Below are 26,133 nucleotides of genomic sequence, written 5' to 3' on the forward strand. Positions count from 1 at the left end.
TTCAAATGGATTTAGGAACTCTGAAATGTAAAATGTTTTGAGTCTTTTCTTTTGTCCCTGTTAATAAAACGTGTCTGTGGGACTTTGTTGTCAATTCCTTTACCCTTAGTCCATTTTTCTCAACTGGTGCCACTAGCCTGTGACCTCTATTGAGAGACCCACCACAGGTTCCAGATCCCGGCCTGAAGTCCACGAGCCTCTCACTGGGTGCGGCACACGGCAGGTGCTAAACAAACTGTTGGCTGGTAAATGCGCCTTTCAACAATCAACCAAGATCAGGACAAAGTTTAAAACAAAAATTCATAGGGGTGCCTGGGAGGCTCAGTCGGTTAAGCATCCGATTTCGACTCAGGTCATAATCTCATGGCTCATGAGTTCAAGCCCCACGTTGGGCTCCGCGTTGACAGCTCAGAGCCTGGAGCCTGCTTCGGATTCTGTGTCTCCCTCTTGCTCTCTGCCCCTCCCCCACTTGCACGCACAGGCTCTCTCTCCTCTCAAAAATAAACATTAAAAAATTTTAAAACAAGAATTCATAGAAGTCCCTAGACACAGACATAGAAATTAATTAGTGAAGTAAGCATCCATTCAACCGATTCCATCAAAATTCCATTATAATCATTAAACAAAAGGCAGAAGAAATGTGAGGATCTTGCGTCAGGTATATCCACGTCTTTGAAAAGAGGAACTCATCACATGACAACAGACCACAGGCCATCAGGCCAAAACTCCTCCAGGCATCACCAGCCATGTCTCAGGAGAAACGTGATCACATATGATGCCCAGGAACTCAAACATGTTTGAAGATATCAGATACCAGAAGAAACCATTTTCTCAATGATTTTGCAATTCAAAATTCATTCTCAACATTTCTGAAATGGAAATGCACTCCTGGTACCCCCCCACCCCCCACCCCCCCACATCGCCTTACTACTCAGGATGGGAAATCCCCAACGATGCCACACCAGCTTTCAAAACTCAAATCACTGGGCATTTGAGCAGGCCTTCCATTTTCCATTTGTCAACGTAGACATTTACAAAATGTCTCCTTCAAGGCTGACATTTCGCAGATGAATTTCCCTCATCCTGTATTTACCACATTCAAAGTATTCCTGGGCATTCCCACCCACTCCCATTTGTGAGCTACAAAGAGAACTGGAGAAAGGCCAGATGGATAAATAGACAGGGGTCACCTGAACCAAGGCTCTCACTTGCTGGATTGCCATCTGATTTCAAATTATAGAAAATAAGAGGCAGACAATCTGAGTGTAAATGCCAACGTGATGTGCTCTTGAGAAGATGGAAGTATTTAACATTCAGGTCTGCTTTTTGCTTTCTTTTAACTATACGGTCCCAATGAAAAAGGAATCCACAGGTCACGTAGCCATCGCTGAGAAAAAGCAAGTATACACTCCTATGTTCCCTTTACGCAGCTAGCAACAAAATGGTGTGTTTGCTCATTTTGTTTAATTTCTCTACTGCTGAAAATTATTTCCAGATTTTGTCTCTTCTTTAGTTTCCATTTTCGTCCTACATGAAAACCCATTCTTGGAGTGCAAAGGAAAGAAAGAAAAACACAACCAGAGGGTGACACAATGTTTTAAGTATAACACCAAAAATATAAAATTAAGCCACAGCATCTGGGTTTAAAACAACACATTTAAATAAATAACATAGTAATACCAAGTTAAAAGTCGAGTCTTGATACATAATGTCCCTATTCCAGCCTCTGACAATCACACAGAAAGAGATTTCCATACATCACAAGGACCCTGATCACATAACTGGCTGTCCCAACAGCGACTCCCATGATGTCAAAGAGTCAGGAAGAGAGCTTCAAAAACAACAACTCAAGTCACTGGACTTCTCTTCCGGTGCTCCCCTCTGCTTTCCATTTTCCTTAATAAACATTAACTGACAAATAATAACCATTTTGTTTAAATACAAATGACTGCACTTATCTCCCTCACCTAATTAAAAAAAAAAAAGGCAAGACAAACAAACAAACAGAAAAACACACAAAGAAACGGCCCTTCACCAAAAGAGAAAAATCGTTGTGCCCTCCTCGCAAGAGACAATTCCTAGCAGTATTGATACTGGAAACACCCAGAGAAAAGCCTTCAAACCACCACCAAGGAACTGAGTAATAAAACTCCCACACTCATATTCATGCTATTTATATGATAATTAAAATCACCCTCCAAGGAGCTAAAAAAAAAAAAAAAGTCCGCTGGTTATTCATGACTAAATGGCCCATCAGGCACCCGCAGGAGCTAAATTTCTCTAAACGTGGAAAAAATGGAAGAGCCAGATGGTAGCCACACTCGGGGTGCGCCCCGCATAACGTATGGATTTGTCCAATCACACTGGGTCGAATGCACGCAACTAACGTGACGCTGTGTGTCAACTATGCTTCGATTCAAAAAAAAATTAGGGAATTAAAATTAAAAAAAACTTTTAAAAATTAGATTAAAAAAAGAAGAAAGTGGAGCAGAAAAACTAAGCCCTCACATAGGGTGTCTGTCCCTGATCTCCTTTTTTTTTTTTTAATGTTTATTTATTTTTGAGAAAGAGACAGAGTACAAGCAGGGGAGGGGCAGAGAAAGAGGGAGACACAGAATTGGAGGCTGGCTCCAGGCTCCGAGCTGTCAGCACAGAGCCCGACGCGGGGCTTGAACTCACAAACCGTGAGATCATGACCTGAGTCGAAGTCAGACGCTTAACCGACTGAGCCACCCAGGCGCCTCTGATTCCTTAAAAATAAATATATACCATGGTTGCGCTGATGGTTCCAGTACCAGATGATAAGTGGGAAGGGCCACTGAGGCATGGGGTAATTAGGAGTGCCGGCCACCCATATGCTGACTGTATCATCTCTACCTCTCTCTGCCTCAGTTTCCTCAGCTGTGGAACTGAGATGCTAATAGTTCAGTGAGTTATTGGGTGGATTAAACATTGTCAATACACATTAAGCATTTAAACCTGTGCCAGGCAGAAAGTAAGCTCTTAATAAACAACAGAAATTAGGAATATCATTAATAATTTTCCCGATCATTCCACCATTCCACGGCTCAAAGGCTAACGTCCTCCAAAAACACCAAACTTCTAGATGATAGCTCTCACTTGGTTCCCTATGAACTTTGCCATGGCATTATCTATTCTTCCCTTCCACACTGTAAGCTCCTTGAGGGAGTGTGAGCTCTGTGTCACACCTCATCAACTCCTCCACGGACAACCCCAAGGATGATACCCAGGGCCACCCCATGAATGACTTGCTGAAGGAATGACTACATGAACTACCTTCCCGCCTCCCAATCAACATGAAGCCCAGAAACTGGGCGTCACTGTGTTAACCTGAAAACATTACCTTCCTTTGGTTTGTTGCGATGTCTGTAAATGCAGTAGAAAAATAAACAGCAACCGTTATCATTACCTGGAGGCTAGAATAGGAAAGCTTTCAGTCAACCTTTGTGGCTTTTGGCTTTTCCACTTTGACTGAACTCCATGCTTGCTTTGCATGTTGGTGACTGTAATTACTTCCAACGTTCCCTCTAATGATAAAAACCACCAAAAACTTGCTCCACTGTCACATGCTGGATGTTTCTTTCAGGCACGATCGGGCTGCCTCGCGCACCCTCTGTCTGGGTGCTCTTTATTACCATCCTTCCTATTTCCATCAAAGCTTTCAGTCCCCATCACACAGACTGACGCTGCTTGACCCCCCCCCCCCCCCCACTGCGCTATCTTGACTCTCCTGGGATTTCAGGTACTTTCACCTGGGCTTCCATCATCTGGAATGAATGCTCTTTCTAGCTCTGACAGTCATTATCTGCAATCCCATCACTTTCCTCACCACCCCCAGCCCCACCCCCAGACCATTCACATTCTCTCTAAGAAAACAGAACTCCAAAAGCATCAATTAGGAGCAGGGAGAAAAGGCTTTGCTCTGAGCCAACTGGCTTCCTCCCAAGCTAAATGCACTTAAATAAACCTGACTCCATTAATGCCCCGGCTGGTGGAAGTGCCAGGGTACCCAGCTTTCTGGACTTAAGCTTTTGTTTACCCACCCTCAAGGAGGCATTTCCCAGTCAGCTTCTCCTCCTGCGGAGCCTGGATACAGCCACCCCTACCCCCCACCCAGGCAACCAAATGTGACATCAAAGGAGCCTCCCGAGTGGCCATCTGTCCCTGCCATGCCAATGTTTATGCAACATGGGCACGAGAGGGACAGAAGGGTGAGACGATCCAGGGCGTCCTGCTGCATCAGGCCCAAGGCACCAACATCTCAGGCTGTACATGCTATAGAACAAGACAGTGACGAGAAAATCCTCCATCTAGCTAGGGAGCCTCCTCCTTCTTAAAAAGAAGAAGAAAAGTTTTAACTTTCCTGGGGGTGTTCAAAGAATGGGCCTGAATCATTTCACCTGTGGATGGCTATCTAAAAATAAAGTCAGATCCCTAATTTTATAGTTTTTCAAGTATTGGACACCCCACCCCCAAAAAGCCCCACCTAAACATGGTAGTTCAGGCAATCCTGACTATCAATTTCACAAGAAGTGAAGTGTTAAGGGGAACTGGCTAAGATAGAAAAGGAAATGGTCGGTAAAGAACCCAGAAGCCTCAGAATTTTAGAGTTACTATGACCATGAGAATCATCATCCAAACACCTGTTCTAACTAGAATGGAAGTCAAGTAAAACACAGTTCAAATCCAGGGTCACCACGGTGCGTGGCTGTAGTGAAGTCACATGGGTTCCAACTAGACTTGGAGAGGGGACTAGCACACGCCGGCACAGTCACTCTGCCACTCAGACAGAGAACACGCAACAGAGTGCCAGGTGCACACACAGGAGGTGCTCCATGTATGTGGCTTCTTTTCCTCTGCATCTTCAGTTCTGGATTGACCCTCTTTCCTGGACCTAAAGGTGGAGGCACACCCAGGTGGAGACAAAGTGTGTCTGAGTCGGCCAAGGAGGGGAGGTCACTGTGGACAGGTGGCAGCCATCAGCAAAATGCGACACACTGACGTTGGAGGACGTCTTTTTTATGTTCCAAATGGGTGGGGTGAGGGGAGACATTTGACATGCTTCACCTACAAGTCGCATGAAGTTTGTCAAACCGCAACCCAAGTACTGGAAGAAAATCAACGTTATTCATCACATAAATCTGCTTAAATTCCCATGGGGCGGGGAGATGGCTAGCCATTGTGCTTGAAGCCAAGGGATGAGACATCCACTCTGTGGTTCAACTTGGACAGCTGCAGCATGAACATGAGCACACGGGCTCACACAAAAAGGGGCTAACGAATTTTAGAGTTGTCCCTTGCTTATTATTTTTTTCAATTTTCTTCTCTGACCACATTATTTCACAGAACCTGGAAACAACCTTGGCATTTCTTTGGACAGCTCTGACTAGGTTCCGATTAATCCCCAAAGAATCAAGCTGCCAAACACTTACCCTGTGGTTCAGGGCACGCAATCGTAGCTCTCCAGGATTTACAGTCATGCTGGGGTGGGGTCGGGGAGAGAATAGACAGCGGTCCCCCCTCCTCTGCGGGGGAGACATTCCAAGACCCCCCAGCAGATGTCTGAAACCAGACAATGCCAAAGCCTATATACCACGGCTTTTCCTCGCCATATATACCCATGATAAAGCTTGATTTATAAATCACGCATAGTAAGAGATTAACAATTAACAATTAAGAAAACAGAACAACTATATACTGTAACTTACAAAGTTATGTAGATGCGATCTCTCAAAATATCTTACTATGCTATACTCACACTTCTGACTGTGCTGGTGGAAGATGATAAAATGCCCACATGATGAGACGAAGGGAGGTGAGTGGTGTAGGCATGGTGACGTAGTCTTAGGCTACTAGTGACCTTTTATTTTTTTTTTAAGTAGGCTTCACATCCAGCAAGGAGCCTGGTGCAGAACTTCAAATCACAACCCTGAGATCAAGACGGAGCTGTGATCAAGACTTGGACACCTATCTGACTAAGCTACCCAGACGCCCCTACTACCGACCTGCAGACGCCAGGTCAGAGGGAGGATCACCTGCTTGTGGACGATGGCTGATCATGGACCGAGGGGAAGTGGTGCCACGGGGGGAAATGACAGCAAGCAGGGACAGACCAGAGAGGCAGCAAGGAGGAAGGAGGCTGGAGTTGACTCTGACGGAGAGCTGGGAGGAGGCCATGTCAGGGGGCGAATGAGTAGACAGATGCCCAGAGACAGGACTCATTAAGGCTGACTGGGGGAGCAGCCTGCGGTCAGCTGGGCAGTCAGTCGCTCATGAGGCAGGTCATTACAGAACGCCCCACGGCAGCCCCTCTGATCCGTGCTCAGGTGAATGTACAGAAAAGGGCACACAGTCCTGCCTTGCAGAAACGCACAGGAACATTCTGGTTAAGAGCACAGACCCTGGAGTCAGGCGACCAGGGCTCCAATTGCTAGCTAGCTCCCCGCTTTCTACCTCTAATGCTTTACACAAGCTACTGAAGCCAGAGTTAGAACTCCTACCTAAGTTAGTTATCAGGAAGCATCTGTACAGAACACAAGTTGGGAAGCAGAAGGAAGCCAGAAGGGTTCTCTGGGAACAGGACAAAAGAAAACCCAGAAGTGTCCTAAAATCCAGGGGCCACCCCCCCCCCCGGTTAGTCCTGGAAGTAGACGGGTTCCTTGGTCAAAGGATCCACCCCCAAGGTCAGCCCCTCCAGCAGAGAAGGAGCTGCGTGGGAGTGAAAGCACAAGGCAGGCGGCCTATAAGCGAATCCAAGGTGCTGGGGCAAAGCACGGAGACGGCAGGTGCCACAAAGGGCTTGCTGTTGTTCTATTATTCTTGTACTCGTATCATTTATATCGTTTTCTTACCCCTTCAAAAAGGCCAATAACCGAGGTATGATAATACAGCGTGATGTACACGCTGCAAGGGAGGTCCCCCGCCACCCTGCGCACGCAGAGAGTGGAGTGGGAAAGGCTGTCGGTCTGGTTCAAGAGCAACAGGTAAGACTGGAGGCACAAGTCACAGCAAGACCCGCAAACGCAGGGCCTGCCGTACCGGCTGGGAACCTATAAAAGCTGGGCACCGGAATGCAAAAGCGTGCCACCGCTATGGAAAACAGTAGGGAGGCTTCTCCAAAAAACTTAAAAATAGCACTACCATATGATCCCCGAGCCCACTCATGGGTATTTTTCATCGGGAAGAAACGAAAGCAGACCGCAAAGAGATACGAGGACTCCCGCGTTCATCGCAGCGCTATTCACAACAGCCGAAATGTAAAAACCACCTCAGTGTCCAGCAACAAATGAATGGGGGAGGGGGGGGATGCAGTGGGTACGGGCGCAATGGAGTATTAGTCAGCCTTTAAGAAGAAGGAAGACCTGCAACATTGCAACAACGTGAATGAACCCTGAGAACAGTCGGCTGCGTGAAAGAAGCGAGTCACAGAAAGACAAATGCCACATGATTCCACTTGCATGAGGCACCTGAAAGAGTCTAACTCGTGGACGCAGAATGGTGCTTGCCTAGAGCTGGAGGGAGGGGGGGTGTGCGAGGCTGCTAATCGCTGGAGACGTTATTTCAGTCTCCAGTTATGCCCGATGAAAACGTTCTGGAGACCCACCGTGAAATACTGCACAGATCGTGAATTACGCTGTGTTGTGCATGTAAAAATCTGTTAAGAGTTAGTCTCAGGCTAACTGCTCTGACTACAGTCAGATCAAAAGAAAAACAACAACACGGTGGGGATCATATCTCAGGAAGCATCTGTGATTTCTCCTCCCCCACCTCACCCCGAGTGGGTAGTCACGTACTTTTGTTCAAATTCTGGATCAGCCAGCATACGACCAAAACGTGATAAAGGGGGAAGAGTGCGGCACGTTATCTAACAAATGGCCTTGGGTGGGTTTGCTCATGGGGAGGAAGGCAAACCCAAAAAGAATCATTGCAACTCTGTACAGTCATAAAGCCCTTTTTGGTCTAATTCATTCCCCCCACTAGGAAGACTGACATGACCCTGTCCCCACTTGGCAGAAGGGAAAGTGAGGCGCACACACAAGCCTTCTCGCTGAAATCCATAGAAGAGCATCAAGACGCACCGGGAGGTAGGAAGGTGTCTCCAGCATTATTTCTCTGCTCTGAGTGCCTGTAATATTGCAGATTTACAGCTGGATCCTTTTAGTGGCAAGCCCCTTGCCTATCATGCAATGAGGACTCTGAGCACAGCAGTGAGGCCTCCATGTAATACCTCACTGTTAACTATAACCAAACCTACTTCACCATTTAGACAAAGGTTCACCCTCTGTTAAAAGCAACATGATCTCACGTCCACAGCTCCAGAAAAAGCCCATTCTGATACCAAGTTTCCCCTGTTGCAGTCCAAAATAATTCCTTCTCCCTTCCTGGTATCATGAAGGCAGGCAAAAGTGATGCCAGGAAAAGAAAGGTAGGAAGATGACCCTGTGACGTCTTTGAAACGATATAATCTGAGAATCGGTGGGAATCTTCTTCCTCATGACTCAAAGCATTAAGGAATTAGTGCTAATCAGTGGTCACTCACAAGGGGTAGACCCAGCCCATGGGGTGTCTGACATCTGATGTACTGCTATGCCCTCTCGGTCAAGCCCAAAACACTGGCTTCTCCATGGAATGCTCCAACAATGGGACCATACACATCCAAAGGTTCCCAGACAATCAATTTCAAAGCCTCAAATTGGGGCTTTGAATGGGGAGAATTAGCAACCCCTCTTTCCACAAAACAGCAGTCACAAATAATGAACTTCCTAATGTCCCAGCACAGGAGGATTTGGACAGGGTCCTAAAACAATAAGGGCTTTAAAAGCTTGAATCCTCAGGGCACTGGGGTAGCTCAGTCGGTTAAGCGTCTGACTCTTGATTTTGGCTAAGGTCCTGATCTCAGGGTTCGTGAGATCGAGCCTCACGTCGGGCTCTGCACTGATGCCACAGAGCCTGCTTGGGATTCTCTCTCCCTCTCTGTCTCTGCCTCTCCCTTGCTTGTTCTCTCTCTAATTAAAGAAATTAAAATTAAAATTAAATTTACAAAAAATCTTGAATGTTCATTCCCCAACTTTCTGCAAATGCCCCACTTACCCCTTCCCTAGAGACTTCTCTTAAGATCTCCAAATGTGCCATCGGAGGGGCTGATCACTTCCTACATAAGACACTAGGATTCAGAGCATCACACCCCATAGCACCAACCCTCCTCTCCTTCTGGCTTTCAGGTCTAGAAAGGTGGGCCTCAGTCCACACTGGTTCTACCTACAAGGGTAGACACAGGAAAATAATGGGTTTCGTGCTCATTTTTTATATACTTCGAGAGGATGCAAGATCATCCTCTGAAACATTAACAAGAGAACACAGGAAAAGTACTGGGTATGTTGTAGATACTCAATCCATTAGTATTTAGTATTAGTATTTCAATAATCAAAGAAGTACTTAGCAGGCCCTTATTCAACTACGGCTTTGGAGAAAGCACTTTGGCCATGGTTATCCTTGCCCACAAAACTCTGAATTTACACAAGTAAATGTATGGAGATCTCAGAGACTGGAACATATATTTCCAAGGTCACAGGAGGCTCTATGCTTCAATGCAAGATCTCACAAATCCCCTCCCAACCAAACTTTCCAGAAGTGATGATCTCTCCCCCAAAAGTCTTACCAATGAATGCCGTGCTACCACTTGTTTTTAAGCAACAGCATCAAAACAAACCGGAGGCGTGGTTGCAAAACACTCAAGACGACTATGCCTCCTTGTCCCCTACTCCGGTCAAAACACAACTACTACAAATACCAGCACAGTTACTTAGCACACCGGGTCACAGCTGCCTGGCCAGATCAAAGGCAGCTCGTCAACCTGTTGTCTTCACAAAAATAAGTTCACAGCTGAGGCCGATTCAGTACAGAAAATGTAAACTAAGACAAACTCCTTGGGAAGAGCAGCGAATGATGCTGGCGCGGCACTGCTAAGCCTTTTCCCAGCTGGTGACCTCTTCCCTTCCCCAGTCCAGCCTCTTGTATTATTAGACTCCTGAAGAAACATTAACTGATTACGCTGTATATGCCCCCGGACTTTTTCAATCGACAAACCCCAGGGAGAACAAACAGCTGAAAGTCGGATGACTTCAAGAACGCCGTATTCCTTCGTGGAGGAATATTACCCAGCCAACCTCCTCCACTCTATGCTTCTCAGTTCCTTTCTTGGTTATGAGGTCAGCCATAGCATTGAACAATCCACACTCTCCCCACCACCACCACCACCACAAAAAGCACCGAGGAACGTTAGGCTCTGGAAAAAGACTCTCAGAAAATGCAATGGCAATAAAAAACTGATACGGTTATTCTCAGTCCCATCTGCCTCCCAGTTTACATTCCCACCAATGGTGCATGAGCATTCCCTTTCCTCCACAGCCTAACAGTTGTTAATTCCTGTCTTTTTGGTAGAGATGGTGTCTCATAGTGGTTTTGATTTGCATTTCCCTGATGATTAGCAACACTGAGCATCTTTTGTAGAATAACTGGAGATCGGGAATAACTACATTTAACCAACCTCCCTCTGGAGAGGCAACCCCACCAACTTAAAGCCCAGTCTCTGCCAAGTTTGAGCTGAGTACTCATTTCATTTCTCCAGGAGGGAAAGGAGGCTGGGAGGCAGGAAGGGAGGGAGGAAATGATAGAGCAGTGAGACTCTCAAGGAAGTGCGATAAACTGAAGAAAAAACCCATAATCCCAGGAAGGGAAGGTAAAAACTGGGAGTGGAAAGGGGCACCTCGGTGGCTCAGTCGGTTGAGCATTCAACTTTGGCTCCAGTTATGATCTCTGTGTTTGTGACTTTGAGCCCTGCATCGGGCTTGCTGCTGTCAGCACAGAGCATGCTTTGGATCCTCTGTCTGCTTCTCTCTGCCCCCAGCTTGCAGTCTTTCTCTCTCAAAAAATTAATTTAAAAAATTTTTAAAAATTGGAGGGATGGCTAGGTGGCTCAGTCAGTTAAGTGTCCGACTTCAGCTCAGATTATGATCTCGCAGTTCGTGTGAGTGTGAGCTCCACACTGGGCTCTGTGCTGACAGCTCAGAGCCTGGAGCCTGCTTCAGATTCTGTGTCTCCCTCTCTCTCTGCCTCTCTCCTGCTCAAGCTCTGTCTCTCCAAAATAAATAAACATTAAAAAATGATAAAAGAAAGCTAAATTTAAAAAAATAATTTTAAGCATCGGAGTGGAAAAATATATAGCCAATATACCACCAATCAACTAGGATAATAAGATGAAAATATTGAAAATATTGAAAAGGGACCCTGGTATCCCATCCGTCCAAAATGAGGAGAGAACAGAGGGAAGAAGTGGCTGTTTGATTCTGTTGCAATAACCTTTCACACTTCTGGAAGGCAGGCACTGAGGGAAGTTGTGAGGTTGGAAGTAAAACCAGAAAGGGCAGGAGGGGAAAACATTTAACTCACTATGATGTATTAAGCACCTACTTTGTTCCAAATCACAAGCCAGGTGCCTTACAGGAATACTCAGAATCTCCCCTAGAGAGATAGAGGCAGTTTTTATTTATCCCCCTAGGGATAAATAACACCCCCCCCCCCCCAGCAGCTTTTATTTATCTCCAACTCACAGGAGAGGAAATGTAAGCTCAGAGGGGTTAGGCAATTTTCTGGAAGCCACACAGCTGGCTACAAGTGGCAAAGCAAGAATTCAGATCCAGGGGCGCCTGGCTGGCTCGGTGGGTAGAGCATGTGGCTCTTGATCTCAGGGCCGTGAGTTCGAGCCCCACACTGGATGTAGACATTCCTTAAATAAACTTTAAAAAAAAAAAGAAAGAAAGAATTCAGATCCAGCTCTTTCTGGCTCTATGTTCTCGTTCTTACACTGTCATCAAACTCAGAAAGATTTTCTGAGAAAACTTGAAAATGCCAAGACTCATGTATTAAATATGAACCCAAATGAAACTTTCTTTCTCAGTCATTACAGCAAATTTGCTCTGTCCTAGTGCAAAGGAAATCTGTATTGTCAAGCAGAATGGAGGCACCTACAATTCACATTAAATTACCAGCAAGTCTTATGTAAATTCTAGCTAGAAGTTTCCAAAACAATTTCACAGGGTGTGCCCCACTGAATATACAAAACCATCTTAGAACAATTTGATGCACTGTGTATGATTCTCAAGAACACAAGGTATAGTTTAATAAAACCGAGAAACATTTCAAAGACACATAAAAATAAATACATAATGTCTGCCTCCTTACAGCTAGGAGACTCAGTTACTTGGTTTTAAAGCTCTTAAAATCTTTTTTGACAGTGTTCCACAGCACAGAATTTTTAAAATGCATGCAAACTTAAGAAAGGAGGTAGTGTTTATGTTGCATTTCATATACAAACAAAAGCCAAAGCTGGCCCTTTCAAATGCCAGTAAAATTGAGAATACATTAGGAAGACTGGTCAAGATGAAAAGCACAAATAACCAATGCCAGGAATGGAAAAAGAAACATTTCTATAGATGCCACAGTCTTTTAAAATATTATAAAAGGATATTACGCACAACTTTATACCAATAAATGTTAATATTTATGCGAAATAGAAAAATTCCTATAAAAAACTATCTAGTTACTTAAACAAGATCATCTTAATAGCCCTATTTCTATTAAACAAATTGAATCTGCAACTTCACACACACACACACACACACACACACACACACACACACAAAGCAGGTTATGTATGGGAGAAGTAAGGGGACCTTAAGAAAAAACAATAATGAGAATGGTGCAGCCAAAACAAAACAAAAAAATAATGATACAGAAATTGTAACATTCTCTCACACCTACCTACACCTACCTCATTCATATAGAATTAATCCAATTTTAAGTATCTACATGAAACAGTCCCATGTGACAAATTCTAAATACCTTTATGAATAATATACTCCCTTTCTCTAGCTGAGGATTATTGTTCCGCTCATTAAACTCCATGTGAACAAGGGTCTGTTAGTCAGTTTCACCAGCACTATCACAAGATCCCATTTGGTTGTCTTTCCTGTTGAGTGAGTTGCTACAGACTCCTTAGGGGTGGGAGAAGCGGGCCACACAACTTCATGTCAGCCTCAAGTTCACATCTCCATGCCACATTCTTTCTGGAGTCCTCAAGGATCACAGGGTCCTGGTGGTTGTGACAGCCTGGCCCATGCAACCTGTTGTCCTTTCCCGGGATATATCTACTTTGCTTTAAAAGTTATTTTCATTTTACTTCCATAGCATTAACTTCAGGGAAGCTGATGGTGGAAGTAAATGAAGTAAAAGGTTAAAGTGAACTAAGTAAAACTGTGGCCTCAGCAACCCGCCCCCTGACCCCAAAGTTCAAATGGAAGGTGCCCGGAGAAACCCAGGCTGTCCCATTCTGGGATCAGGAAGGTGATCGAATCGGCTATTAGCATCCTCCTAACTGCACCCAACCCAGATCTGGGACAAACATTTGTAAAATGAAATTTGGTTTTCCACGCACATAATAACAGCTACATATTTCTTCACCTTCTGTGAAGGTGTGGGAAAAATAAGATGATTCTCTAAGAATTCATATGAAGGATTAGCTTAAACACACACACACACACACACACACACACACCTCACTGCCCTGCACCAACCTGTTGATCTGACAGGAAACAGGTGAATCGGGTTAAGTTAACCCAAAAGCCTCCATCAGACCCCCATGCATAAGCGAAACCACAAAGCTCTAAAAGGGGCTCCAAAATAAAAGGTGAAGAACGTTTGCAAGAAACTTTACCTTTGGCCAACTTTATCACTTGCTGTCACTCACCATGATCCCAACCCGGGTGCCTGCCTCCACCCAAACTTCCTCTCCCCACCCCGCCCAAATCTGACTTGGGCAATCAACCTGGAGACAGAGCGGCTGCCTTAGGAAAAACTCGTATTTTCAAAAAAAAAAAAAAAAAAAAAATTCCAGGTACACAAATGACACCTCAATGGCTAGGAAGTCTTGAGCTGAACTAAATCAGACACAGAATTAATGAGAAACCCAAGACTTCTGATGCCTCCTCAAATAATTTCCATACTGAGCCAGGAGCGGGGGGGGGGGAGGCGGGGGGGGGCTTCTGAACATTCCTTCAGAAATACTGAATCCCAATGGATTCACTATCAATGGCACGGAGCTGTGATTAAAGAACGCGCAGCGCAGCCGGACCACGGGGCCTCGGGGACAGGACGCACTTATGGTGGGTCACCTGACCCCCCAGCCTCCCTGCCCCTCTACCCCCGTAGGATCCCTGGATCCGGAAGGCAAAGGGGGAGAGGTGAAGGGCTCGCCAAGTCCCAACCCTTTCTTCACCCTGGAGCCGGGACCCACACAGGCGGCGCCCCCGGCGCAGCGTGGAGACGCCGCTCTCCAAGCTCGCCTATTCCTCCGGGCTCCGGGCGCACAGGTCCCCTCAGCGCCGCCACGGAGCTCGCGACCCCCTCGGCCTCTCCTAGTCCACGGTCCCCTCGGCTGCTCGCCCTCGCCACCAACACAAAGAAATTCGCCAGGGTAAAGAATGGGCTTGAAATTAACGCTCACCGCGGCTCGGCGCGCATGCTTCCCCGTCTTGCTTCACGTCTCCGAACTTCCAGTAACAGAAATGAGGAAGCAGCAGCCTTCCCCGGCTTCTGGCAGAGGGAGTGGGCGTAACTTGTGAAGTTTCGTGCTGTGATGAATCTGGTCATTTGGGTGTGTTGGAGAGGGTTTGTCGCTCCTCCCCACCCACCGTCACCTCCCTCTTCTGCCTGCACCTCCCTCCTCTCCACCTCCTTCCCCAATTTAATTCTCCCCTCCAAGTTCCCCACACCAAGAACTCAGGCTGTCCCTGAGGGTCAAGGCTCTGGGCCCCTCACAACCTTAGGGGAAATTTACTCCCAACAGATCTTAACCATTTCACAGATGAACCTGGGTGCCCCGCTGAGAGCTTAAGTTCCTGTCACATTTATTTCGCACCTGGCAAAAAGGCAGTGCCTGTTTTTGGATTTAAAAGGTTAGAAATCTTCAATGATTGCACCATGCACCCCACCCCTGCACAGGCAGGAATGTGGATAGGTTGGTCAGTGGAGACCTGATTCCTAAATGTCTATTTAAAAAGAGTGGGGGACAGAAAGGCTAAACGAAAACTTACAACTGCCCCTGTTTCCCTGAAAACTCATTACAAAATATTTCAGGCATACAAAAAATACATCTGAAAATAAAATAATGAACCCCCAAGTACCAATCATGCAGCGCAAAAAAATTAAAATTACCAACACAGTTGGAGCCATCTACAAATTCCCCCCTGAAAGACATCCCACTTTCCCTCCCCCTTGAAAAATAACTGCCATAAATTGGGTTTCCCGCAAGCGGTATTTATACCACAGTTCCTAAGCATTCGAAAGGCCACATGCTAACTTAAAAGTCCACCCAAAAGCAATGCAATGACCATCCCTTTGCTAGGCCTGACCTTGGTTCTGAAACATAAGTTTCATTACATAAAACTAAAGATGACTGCACACATTAAATGAAGCCTCAGGTGGCTGGTTAAAGAGAATGAAAGAAATCACAATACAAGATCTAGAATGACAAGTAGAGGCCATATCTGTAATAGGTGAAGCATTCATGGATGAAATTGATAGATTAATAGAGCATTATCATTTTACAAGGTTAATGGCTGTGTCAAAGCCAAGAATACTGACCCATGGGCTTTCCTCAAAGACCCAAGCTACAGAAATAAAAACACAACATTCATTAAAGAAGTACTAATCACTCAAACAGCTGCCAGAGCTATAGGTTGGGAACAACACTCAGAGGAGGGAACTTTCAAGATAATAATGATAAAAATCAGAAGAGTGTAAATCATGATACATTCAAAACTGAGTCTCATATATATATCTATGAACATGAAGAAGGAAATGCCAAGTTCATCCTTATATTCCCAGATATAGATGGCATAAGAAGCTGGCATAAGTAGAAAAGGAATAACTATTTGTTCCGTGAAGGAAGTAAATAAACAAAAGGATGCCCAGAAGAATTGTGAAGGAGCAAAATGAACAGAGGGGGAGCTTGGAATCAGCAATGGTCCCTAACAGCACTGGGCTGGCCCCGTGGGAACATGCAACACTAGTGAGGACATACGGCTGTATAGGAAAGCCTCCCACAACAAAGAATTATTCAGCCCCAAATGCCAATACTGCTGGCTACTGAGAAGCCCTGGGTGACAGATTTCGCTGTCGACAGCCACTGTATTTATTCATTCCGTATATGATCATCAACATCATGATGAGACTCTTATAGGGACTTATAAGAATATAGAATAGCATTTCTTCTCCTTTTCCGCTGGGCAGCATTTGAGGGCTGGACCATGTGCGTGGGAGCAGAAGACAGCGGCATAGGAGTCAGAAGCAGTAAAGCACTCAGGGATACGGGACACAGCTGGAGGCCCATGCATTCACTAAGTGAAGGACCTGCGTCAAATTTGGATGGAAATAATCAAGGGGGTGGGGAGGCTGATGACGTAAGGCTTGGGTATCAGCTTTAGAATCACAGAAAGCACATCTGGGGGGAGGAGGCATGGTAAGCTCAGTGAAAGAGATGTGAAAGATACACACACAAAGCAGGCTTATCACAGCCACCAGCCATTTCTCCACTGACAATCTTTAGCTGGAGAGGCTCCACCGAGTACAGGAAGGATGTTTAATCTCATTAGAGCTTATCGAAAAGAAAGTTACAAATCGCTTACAGGAAAAAGAATGCAAGCACCACCACTGTCTACCAGTTCGGGTGAAGGACCCACAAAGTGAAAATACCTTTTCTACAGGTTTTCTAGACTTATTATTACCTAAGAAGTTTTTCTTTTAACTCTAGAATGCTATATATGCTTTTTCCCCCTTCTGTCTGATATATTTTTTTTAAGTTTACTTATTTATTTTGAGAGAAAGAGCACAAGTGGGGGAGGGGAGGGAGTGGGGAAGGGAGAGGGTGTGAAGGAGGGAGGGGAGGAGAGGTGGAAGCCCAAACAGGTTCCACGCCCGGCACAAAGCCTGACGGGGCTCAAACTCACAAACTGAGATCACAACCTGAGCCAAAACCAAGACGCTTAACCGACTAAGCCACCCAGGTGCTCCCCTTTCTGATATTATTTAACCTCTGCTTGGAGAGGGAGAAGAGTCTTGCTCTTGTTGCTCAGTGTTTCTCAACAGGGGACACGTGGGTTTGCACCTCTTGAATCCCCTTGAAGCCTAACAGATGGTATGTGTGTGATAAATGCTTGTTTGATGGAACTGAATCCGTCCTCACCTCATTGCCCATCTCTCAGGCCTGAAAACAAAGTCTCTCCCATAGTCACTTCTGGAGGAATCTGCAGGGTCTCCTGGGTTCAAGAGTCTGAACTACCTGTGTTCATATATAAAACCTGCGGGTTTCACGCAGGGGCTGACAGGTTGCACAAGACCTGACACAGGTGAAAGCCCACCGACATCAGAACCCAAGGGGTCCTCAGCAGCGGCCACCAGCCCCCCCCCACCCCCCAGCAGGACTGCTCTTTACATTAAAGGAAGGATGCTAAGCCCTGGCCTCCTCTGCACATCCTTATACAAATGGGCAGGAAAGATACCTTATCCCTCATTAAATTTTCAGCTTCTTATCCTGCGGTCCTAAAAGCCACTGGTCTTGATTTTTTTTTTTAATGTTTGTTTATTTATTTAAAAAAATTTTTTTTAATGTTTTATTTATTTCTGAAAGAGAGAGAGACAGCGTGAGCAGGGGAGGGTCAGAAAGAGAGGGAGACACAGAATCTGAAACAGGCTCCAGGCTCTGAGCTAGCTGTCAGCACAGAGCCCAACGCGGGGCTCGAACCCACAACCTGTGAGATCGTGCCCTGAGCTGAAGTCAGACACTTAACCGACTGAGCCACCCAGGTGCCCCAATGTTTGTTTATTTTTGAGAGTGTGAGCAGGAGAGGGACAAAGGGAGAAGAAGACAGAATCCGAAGCAGGCCCCAGGCTCTGAGCTGTCAGCACAGAACCTAACACGGGGTCTGAGCCCACCAACCGTGAGATCATGACCTGAGCGAAGTCGGACCCTCAACCGACTAAGCTACCCAGGTGCCCCTAGTCTTGCTTCTTTAAAGCAAGGAAAGGAAAAGGAAAAGAAAATGGGAGCACAGTTATGAGTCCCACCAAAAGCAATGAACTTAATCATGATTGTGCAGTTTCTGTTCCAAAGAAATGCAGCCAGTAGAGGGAGCACAGTTGACTTCTGTTGTTAATAATTTTCCAAGATCAGGATAAACCTGGGGACAGTGTTAAGCGATAGGAGGCACAAAAATAATCAAACATTACCAGAAATAAGAAGGTTTATGTAAAAACACTTTGAAAAACTGTAAGCCATGACACCCTTATGAGGTATTTGTACTGTCTGTGGATATTTACACAAGAGCCAGCTACCCAAATATAAGAAGACCATATAACGAATAAATAAGTACATGTAGGAAAACGGCATTTGGTAGGTGGTGGGAAAACTCACAAAGGGCCAAACATCTCTCTTTCCCATTGTCAGCTGAATTTACAACCTGAAACAAAAAATGACGGAGAGTTTATTTAAGTTATTTTCCCCACAGATTTGAACTCAGTCTTTATTGTGGTGTTTTATACATTTGATCTCCAATACCCAACTTTTAAAATTCCTTTCAAATCTGTCCTCCATGACACAAATGCTCTCCCTTTAAAAAAAAAATATTTTTTTTAATGTTTACTCACTTTCTGAGAGAGACAGAGAGACAGAGAGAGCGCGCGTGCAAGAGAGAGAGCGGAGGAGGGGCAGAGAGAGGGAGAGACAGAATCCGAAACAGGCTCCAGGCTCTGAGCTGTCAGCACAGAGCCCGATACGGGGCTTGAACTCATGAACCATGAGATCATGACCTGAGCCGAAGTCGGCCGCTTGACTGACTGAGCCACCCAGGTGCCCCCAGCAACACCTTCCTTAAGCGAGACTCTCCTGGATTTCTGTTCAAGGGTCTTCAGAACCAATGTGATCAAAAATCAGGGCAGCTTGACTGAAAAAGCGCTGTAATCAGCTGGGCCGACAAGGTCCAAGAATGTGATGCTAGCTACAACTCAGCTTACCTCCACCTCCCCCGCTCACACACAGCTATGGCGGCTTCCCTGGAACACGTCAAAGAGTGTCCCACCTCCACGTGCTGTCACCTATGTCACCGAGCAACAGCAAACCAGCAGCCAAGCTGGAGAAAAGGAGCATTCTCCTCCTCAACTTAGGGGAAGCCCCTCAGGGGTGTCGAGTAACACAAATGATCTGAACCCAAAAAGATGACACCCCCCAACACAACTGCAGATCCACATCCCAATCCCCTTAATTATCCAGTATCACTGCGGAAATTCAGACACTCTTCCATGAGTGCATTTTGTGGTGGGCTACTGACTGATTGCCAAAGTCCGTTTTTTGTATTTGAAACATTAAAGGTATAAATATGGATCCATCCGACCCACTCTTGTTCTGAGCAGTGTGAGGATCACCAAGAACATGGACATGTTTGAAAACCCTGGACTCAGCCCCAGATGAGGCCTTCATTCTCTCCGAGAGAAAAACCAAGGCCCGACCTTTCAGACAATGTCTTCAAGCGCAGACCCTTATTACATCTGGTTTGATACAGGGGCGCCTGGGTGGCTTAGTCGATCAAGCGTCTGACTCTTGATTTCAGCTCAGGTCACGACCTCACTGTTCGTGAGTTCGAGCCCCGCAGCAGGCTCTGCGCTGACAGTGCAGAACCTGCTTCTGAGTCTCTCTCTCTCTCTCTGTCTCTCTGCTCCCCCACCCCTGCTCGTGCTCACTCTCTCTCTCTCTCAAACAAACTTTAAAAATTTTTGATTTGACACAAAAACGTTTTACAACTTAAACCTTACACCAATCTTAGTGACCCTGAATACAGTTTTCTCCATCTGAAAACCGCATGCCTAACAAGGAAGCAGAGGTAATCCTGAAAAATATAAAGTCTGTCAGCAACACACTAAGAAAATCTTACAGCCTTTAAATGCCACCCTGATCCAGAATACACTTCAGGGACTGAATGAGTGGCAAGTTCCTTACAATCCAGAGGCTTCGATTCCCGTCAACTACTAAATGGCAATATCCCAATCCGTATTCTCTGACTTCCTAGCTCTATCTCCCAGTTGTATGTTTCCATTATTTTAAAGCTCCCATTGCTTTCACGGCCCCAAATGACAATTCCTTCCACAGCAACGTTTATCTAACATGCCAAAGTCAAGACTTTCAGGACTCATTCGGGGCTTGTGTACTGATAACTGAAGCCAGGCTTGTAACTGGAAGGGGAGAGAGGGAAAGGAAGGAAGTGCAATCAGAGGATAAAGGTAACAAAGAAGGCAAAGGAAAAGTCCATGAACTTTCGGCACTGACTAGCAATAAACCATATGGGGCCAGATGCTGTACTGCCCACACACACACGGAGGCTGTTGGTGCCAAGGGCCCCGCGAGCCTTGCACAAGAGGTACGTGTGGATCGTGGGGGCGGGAGCATCTGGGTTTTCCCTGGTGTGGGCTCTTTCAGACACCTCTCTGCTCGGCAGCAATAAACAATAATAATTGGTATTGGCACTAACGGCAAGATCGTGCTGAATAACTCACGTAAGAAGATGAGAAGTCAAGTTCTAATTGCACTCCTGCCTTCTCTCCGAAGAACATGCAGCCAAAATAGCCGTGGCCCCCCTGGGAGTGTTCCCGCAGGGGGGTCAGGGAGGAGTCCCACTGAGGAGGCCTCTTTTGGTCAAAGGGAGAAGCAAGGATGTGAAATAAGAGAGCCGTGTTCAAGCCCAGGCTCCACCAACAAGCAGAGCCAAGCCATTTGACTTCCCTTTGGGTAAAACTGGAAGTTGAAATTGATGCCTAAGAACAAGCCACAGGGTTGCACGGATAAACGGGCTTTGTGTAGGGCACATGCCCAGAGCCTTCCCTAAGCAGTAAGAGGCACTAAACGTACATTAACATTTACAGTCAGGAAATAAGCAACCATGTTAATGTTTTAGAAATTTTTGAGGTTTTCATATTGCTAATTTGGTCATGGATGGAAGTATGGTTCAGACACTGGTTATGCACCCAGGGAGAGAGTGGGGGCCCTTCCAACACCCCAGGGCCTCAGAGAGTCCCCTTGAGCCCTTGCTCGAGTCCCTGTTGTGGGGGAGCCCACGCCCCCTCACTAGGATCGCCACAGCGAGACACACAGGCCCTTGGCGCGAAAACCAAGACTTGCGTTGGGGCACCTGGGTGGCTCAGTCGGTTGAGCGTCTGACTTCAGCTCAGGTCATGATCCCGCGGTTCACGGGTTTGAGCCCCACATCGCATTCTGTGCTGACAGCTCGGGGCCTGGAGCCTGCTTCAGATTCTGTGTCTCCCTCTCTCTCTGTCCCTCCCCTGCTCACACTCTGTCTCTCTCTCTCAAAGATAGATAAACATGAAAAAAAAAAAACTAGAGTACTTGTTTTGTGGTTGATGGTTTTGATTTTTATTTCACATTAAAACATCGGTAATTCTCCTTTCACAGTTTATGTACCAAATCCTATTGAGGGAAGGGTAGGTGGGAATAAGGTGAGGCAGACAGTAAGGACACACACACAGCACACGGGTGCAACAGTGACATGCAAAGGACCATGCTCATAGGTGTGTTTCTAGCAACTGACATCTCACACAGTCCCCCTGCTCAGGACAGGCACATAATCAGTTAAAATTAGGTGACTTTTTTTTTTTTTTAGCTTTTTCAATTTTTAATTTATTTTTTAATTTTTTTAATGTTAATTTATTTTTGAGAGTGAGAGAGACAGAAATCGAGCAGGGGAAGAGCAGACAGAGAGACACACAGAATCTGAAGCAGGTTCCAGGCTCTGAGGTGTCAGCACAGAGCCCTATATGGGGCTCAAACCCATGAACCGTGAGATCGTGACCTGAGCCGAAGTCGGACCCTTAGCCGACCGAGCCACTCAGGCACCCCTAGAATTAGGTGACTTCTAATGTCAGAGAAAACATGCAAATGAGAATCCACTTGTCCTGCTTTCCTTTTTAAGAACACAGACATTTGACTGTACGGACTCTACGAGTCCTTGGGGGCGTCTTCCCTAACGTAAACAGAAATCCAACATGCAAAGATTATTTTCAATCAGAAAATACAACAAGCCTGCATCTCAAAATACCAAGTGAACAGGGTAGGCAACAGACACACACAGAGTCGCAGACCCAAATATTAAGAGTGAGGAAGGGCTTCTGATTGGTCACTCACCGATCCGAGGTCAGACAGGTTTCAGTGACCCACTCAGCCTCCCATAATAAAATCATGGTAGATCCAGTCTAGAACCCAGATCTACAGAAACAAATCTGCTGTAGGTCGTGGCAACTCCACTATTCCCTCCTTAAAAAAAAAAAAATCCATAAAATAAACATTAAATGCAGTCCATGCATATATAAATCGGGGCCCTAACACCGTACAAAAGGAACATATCAATAAAGAAGGATATAAATCAAGCCCATCGAAAGCTCATAAGGAAACCATAATAACTGGACGCATGAGACACTTGTTGGCTCAGCCCTAGGTGGGCAAAGAAGCGGCTCAGAGGCCCAGGACGGAAGGACGCAGGCAGGCCGGGTGGGCAGGAGGCGGTCTAATCCCACGGCAGGCGGCACCCTCCCAAACAGATTACAGCACTAGGCTTGGCAAGGCTGTGGGTGAGGCCGGTGCAGGCATGGTGTGGATTCGGACATGCTCAGGGGTTGTGCAGGCCGCCTAGCCAAGAACGAGGCCTCCTCCGATTTCTCCCCAAGAAGTTAAAGCCTGCCTCTGCAGATGCTGCAAACTAGCATCCTAGCGCCTGCATGAGAACATGGGCACTTGCAGCGCTCTGCACGGTTGGCATAAGGTTGAAACAATCTTGGTGTCCGTCTGCAGATGAACTCACGAACGGAAGGGGGTCCATCCACACGACGGACGGATCCACGGCCATCAGAAGGAATGAGGTTCAGAACAGGATCCCGAAGGATGAATCTCGAAAAGACTCAAAACGAAATAACGACGATGGCGTGATTCCGCTTGTATGAAGTATCTAAAAACAGGCAAATTCAAATTCTCTGAAAGGAGACAACGGGTTACCAAATGCCGGGAGAACCGGGCATGGGGAATCACAGCTTAATGGTTACAGTGTTACCGTTTCAGGGATGAAAAAAGCTTGGGACGCAGATAGTGGGGATCACCGCACAAGGCTTTGAATATAATCAGTCCCACGGAACAGTATACGTAAAAATGGTCAAAACGGCAACTTTTCTGTTACATAGATTTTTACCACAACTTTTTTTTAAAAGATTCAAAAAAAAAAAAAAACCACCTACATCATCTCTAACCTATTGGCTCAGAATCATGTAGCTTTTCAAGACACTGCTGCTAAAAACCAAAAGTAATCAAAACTTTAATCTAAGTGTGTTAACTGGCTTTAAAATGTACCTGTTCTCCCTGTCACATTACCATGATCTTAATCTCATAAGTAAAAGAGTAGATCTTCTCTGATTGTAAGAGATTAAATAGGATTGTCTAACCAATGAAATTAAGGCTTTTGCAATTATGAAGATAAAACAAGGCACACCTCTTCGCATGCAAACCTTACACGGTGGGCTGGGCGAGCCACAGTCACACCTGTAGGCAACATCCCTCACCCTTCATCGGCCTCCCCCAACCTGTTCCTATCCCAGTTTCAAGGCAGATCAAGAAAGGGTGGATGGGGGCACCTGGGTGGCTCAGTCAGTTGGGCGTCTGACTTCGGCTCAGGTCATGATCCTGCGATTCATGGGTTCAAGCCTCGCATCGGGCTCTGTGCTGACACCTAGCTCCAAGCCTGGAGCCTGCTTCAGATTCTGTGTCTCCCTCTCTCTGACCCTTCCCTGCTCATGCTGCCTCTCCCTCTCTCAGAAATAAATAAAACTTTAAAAAAAAAAAAAAAAAAGAAAGGGTGGATGGAAGCCCGGCACCATCAGAGTGAGGGAAATAAGTCAAACTCAAGTGACCAATGGAATACACAGACTGGCACACTTTCGAACAATCACATTTTACACATTTGACAGACTGAACTGGCCAGGGCTTCCTTTTCTAGTCCTAAGCCCATCACCTAACCCCTGGAAAGCCTCAGTCTCTCATCTCTAAAGTGGGTTATAATAGCGTTTCACTTGTGACGCTACTCAAGGGTGAATCACATTTCCTGAGCACTTCATGAAAACTCACAGGGCTGCTCACCCATTTCTGTACCCGGTCCTCATGACAACAAAGCATGCAAATTAGACCCATTTTACAGATAGAGACTGAGGCACAGAAAGGTTAAGCGAATGCACAAAGCCGCCCCGGCATGCAGGAGTCAGGTCTGGAGTTCCAACCTGGTCTCTCTGAGGCGGGGACCGTAGCTCTCCCTCATTTGACTGCTACATTGGTATTGTCACCTTGTATGTGTTTTTATTATTGCCATCATCTTTAGCAGTCACACATGCTGGGCTTCCAACGTCAGAGAAACGAATCTGACGCTCAGAACCAACGCTTACTCACGGGGTACCTCATGCCCCCCTCAAGCCCAAATGTAGCAGGCAAACAACATATTCAGGGCTCGCCATGAAGCTCCTGACAGGTAATCATCACTCCATGACCAACAAGCTATCTAAGATGAGCACGTGAAAAAGGGCAACAGTCAAAGAACATGCACAAGGTATGTGCGAGAATCTCATAAATGTATTCACGGGGCCCTCTTGCAGAACCAAGTGCCCCTGCAAAAGGCCAAGTTCAAGGTCTGGGCTAGGATAATTGGCCAGTGGGTGGATATTTTATACTCCACTATTTACAGCAGTGGTTCACGATAAAAATAAAAAATATGCAAGGGACAGACTTTTTGCTTCCGCTCTCCCAGACTTCCCAGGAAAACATGGCAGGTGACTCACAGCATGACACACTGGTCCCAAGGCAGGCACCAAGTTACTCATGCCGGCCAGTCGGTGTGGGGGAGGCTCACATGAGCAGGTGGCCACACTTCACCAGATCACCTGAAACACCAAGGCTCAGCCTTCCGCTCCTGGCCATCTGGTTTCTGAGAAAAGGGATTTTCTCCACATCGGGTCACGAGGGCTGGCCGTGACCAAGACAAGCCATCCCTGACTTTCACTTTTTTAGCTCCAACAAGGTCACACACCTTTCTTAGCCTTGGGTTTATGATTCAGACTTCTGGCTCCCGCTAAAGCCCTGGACCCTGAGAGTCTTTGTCCTTTTTTCTGGCCACAGATGAACTCAGCCCATTAGAGAACAGCTGTAAACCTTTGCCCACAGAACTTTCCACTGGGCAGAAATCAGTCAGGTTGGCTGGCTCTGAGGTTAGCAACCTCCTGAAGGAACACCCACCAGACAGCCTACCCCACCCCCTAAGAAAGTCAAATAGAGGTGTTAATGAACTGCCCATTTCCACGGTCTCATAGACACCTTGTGACACATACATGGACACTACTAGATCATTCCATTTTTTATTAGCCAAAAATCAAGATTCTTGGTCTTCGGCATTAGCATAGGCTTTTGGTTTTGTGCGGACTTGGTGCCAACTTGTGCTATTTTCTTCCATAAGGACTTAAGCTTTATTCTAAGTATACACGTGACCTTGGACTTGAGGTCTTTGTTCACTGTCAAATTCTGAGTGAGGTCCTCCCAGCCACTCCCCGAACCCCCCACCACCACCACTCTCCCCCGGCTCACCTTCCTTCTCACTTCCCTGCTTCACTGTTTTTTCCTTTAAACACACACTGGCAAGTATGTTGATCCATTCTTCTCCCAATTCTATCTTGTGCCTAGAGGAGAACTTAGCACATGGCAGACCCTCAACAAATATTTGTTTACATAGATTGAATACACCTTCATGGTGATAATGGAGACCAGAGGCATGATCAGGACCACCCAGGCTTGATGTCTCTCCTTCAACTACAGAAATAAAGTCCTCTGCTACTTCTTTCTGAACCCCAAACAGCAAGAAGAGAAATAGGGAACAAGGAGGGGAGCGTACATTTATTCCAAGAATATACAAGAAC

General features: G+C 46.1%; 1 protein-coding gene across 6 annotated transcripts in view; it reads right to left on the minus strand.

The window, feature by feature from the left end:
* Nucleotides 1-26,133, minus strand: part of TIAM1 (TIAM Rac1 associated GEF 1) — a 394,669-nt gene that overhangs the window by 194,062 nt on the left and 174,474 nt on the right. Inside the window, exons 1-2 of one of the 6 annotated variants that reach the window (XM_039229013.1) lie at nucleotides 14,582-14,687; nucleotides 5,615-5,619 (exon numbers count right to left, since the gene is read on the minus strand). The exons of 3 other annotated variants lie outside the window; for them this stretch is intronic. The gene's annotated coding sequence lies outside the window, so the exon portion shown is untranslated. Of the gene's footprint in view, nucleotides 1-5,614; nucleotides 5,620-14,581; nucleotides 14,688-18,506; nucleotides 18,524-18,547; nucleotides 18,594-26,133 lie in introns of those variants that run through there. 2 more of the 6 variants (XM_039229039.1, XM_039229031.1) reach the window with 2 other exon arrangements.

The sequence above is a fragment of the Hyaena hyaena genome, unplaced genomic scaffold, assembly GCF_003009895.1.
Source record: "Hyaena hyaena isolate Hyena2069 unplaced genomic scaffold, ASM300989v1 scaffold_2, whole genome shotgun sequence".
Lineage (NCBI taxonomy): Eukaryota > Metazoa > Chordata > Mammalia > Carnivora > Hyaenidae > Hyaena > Hyaena hyaena.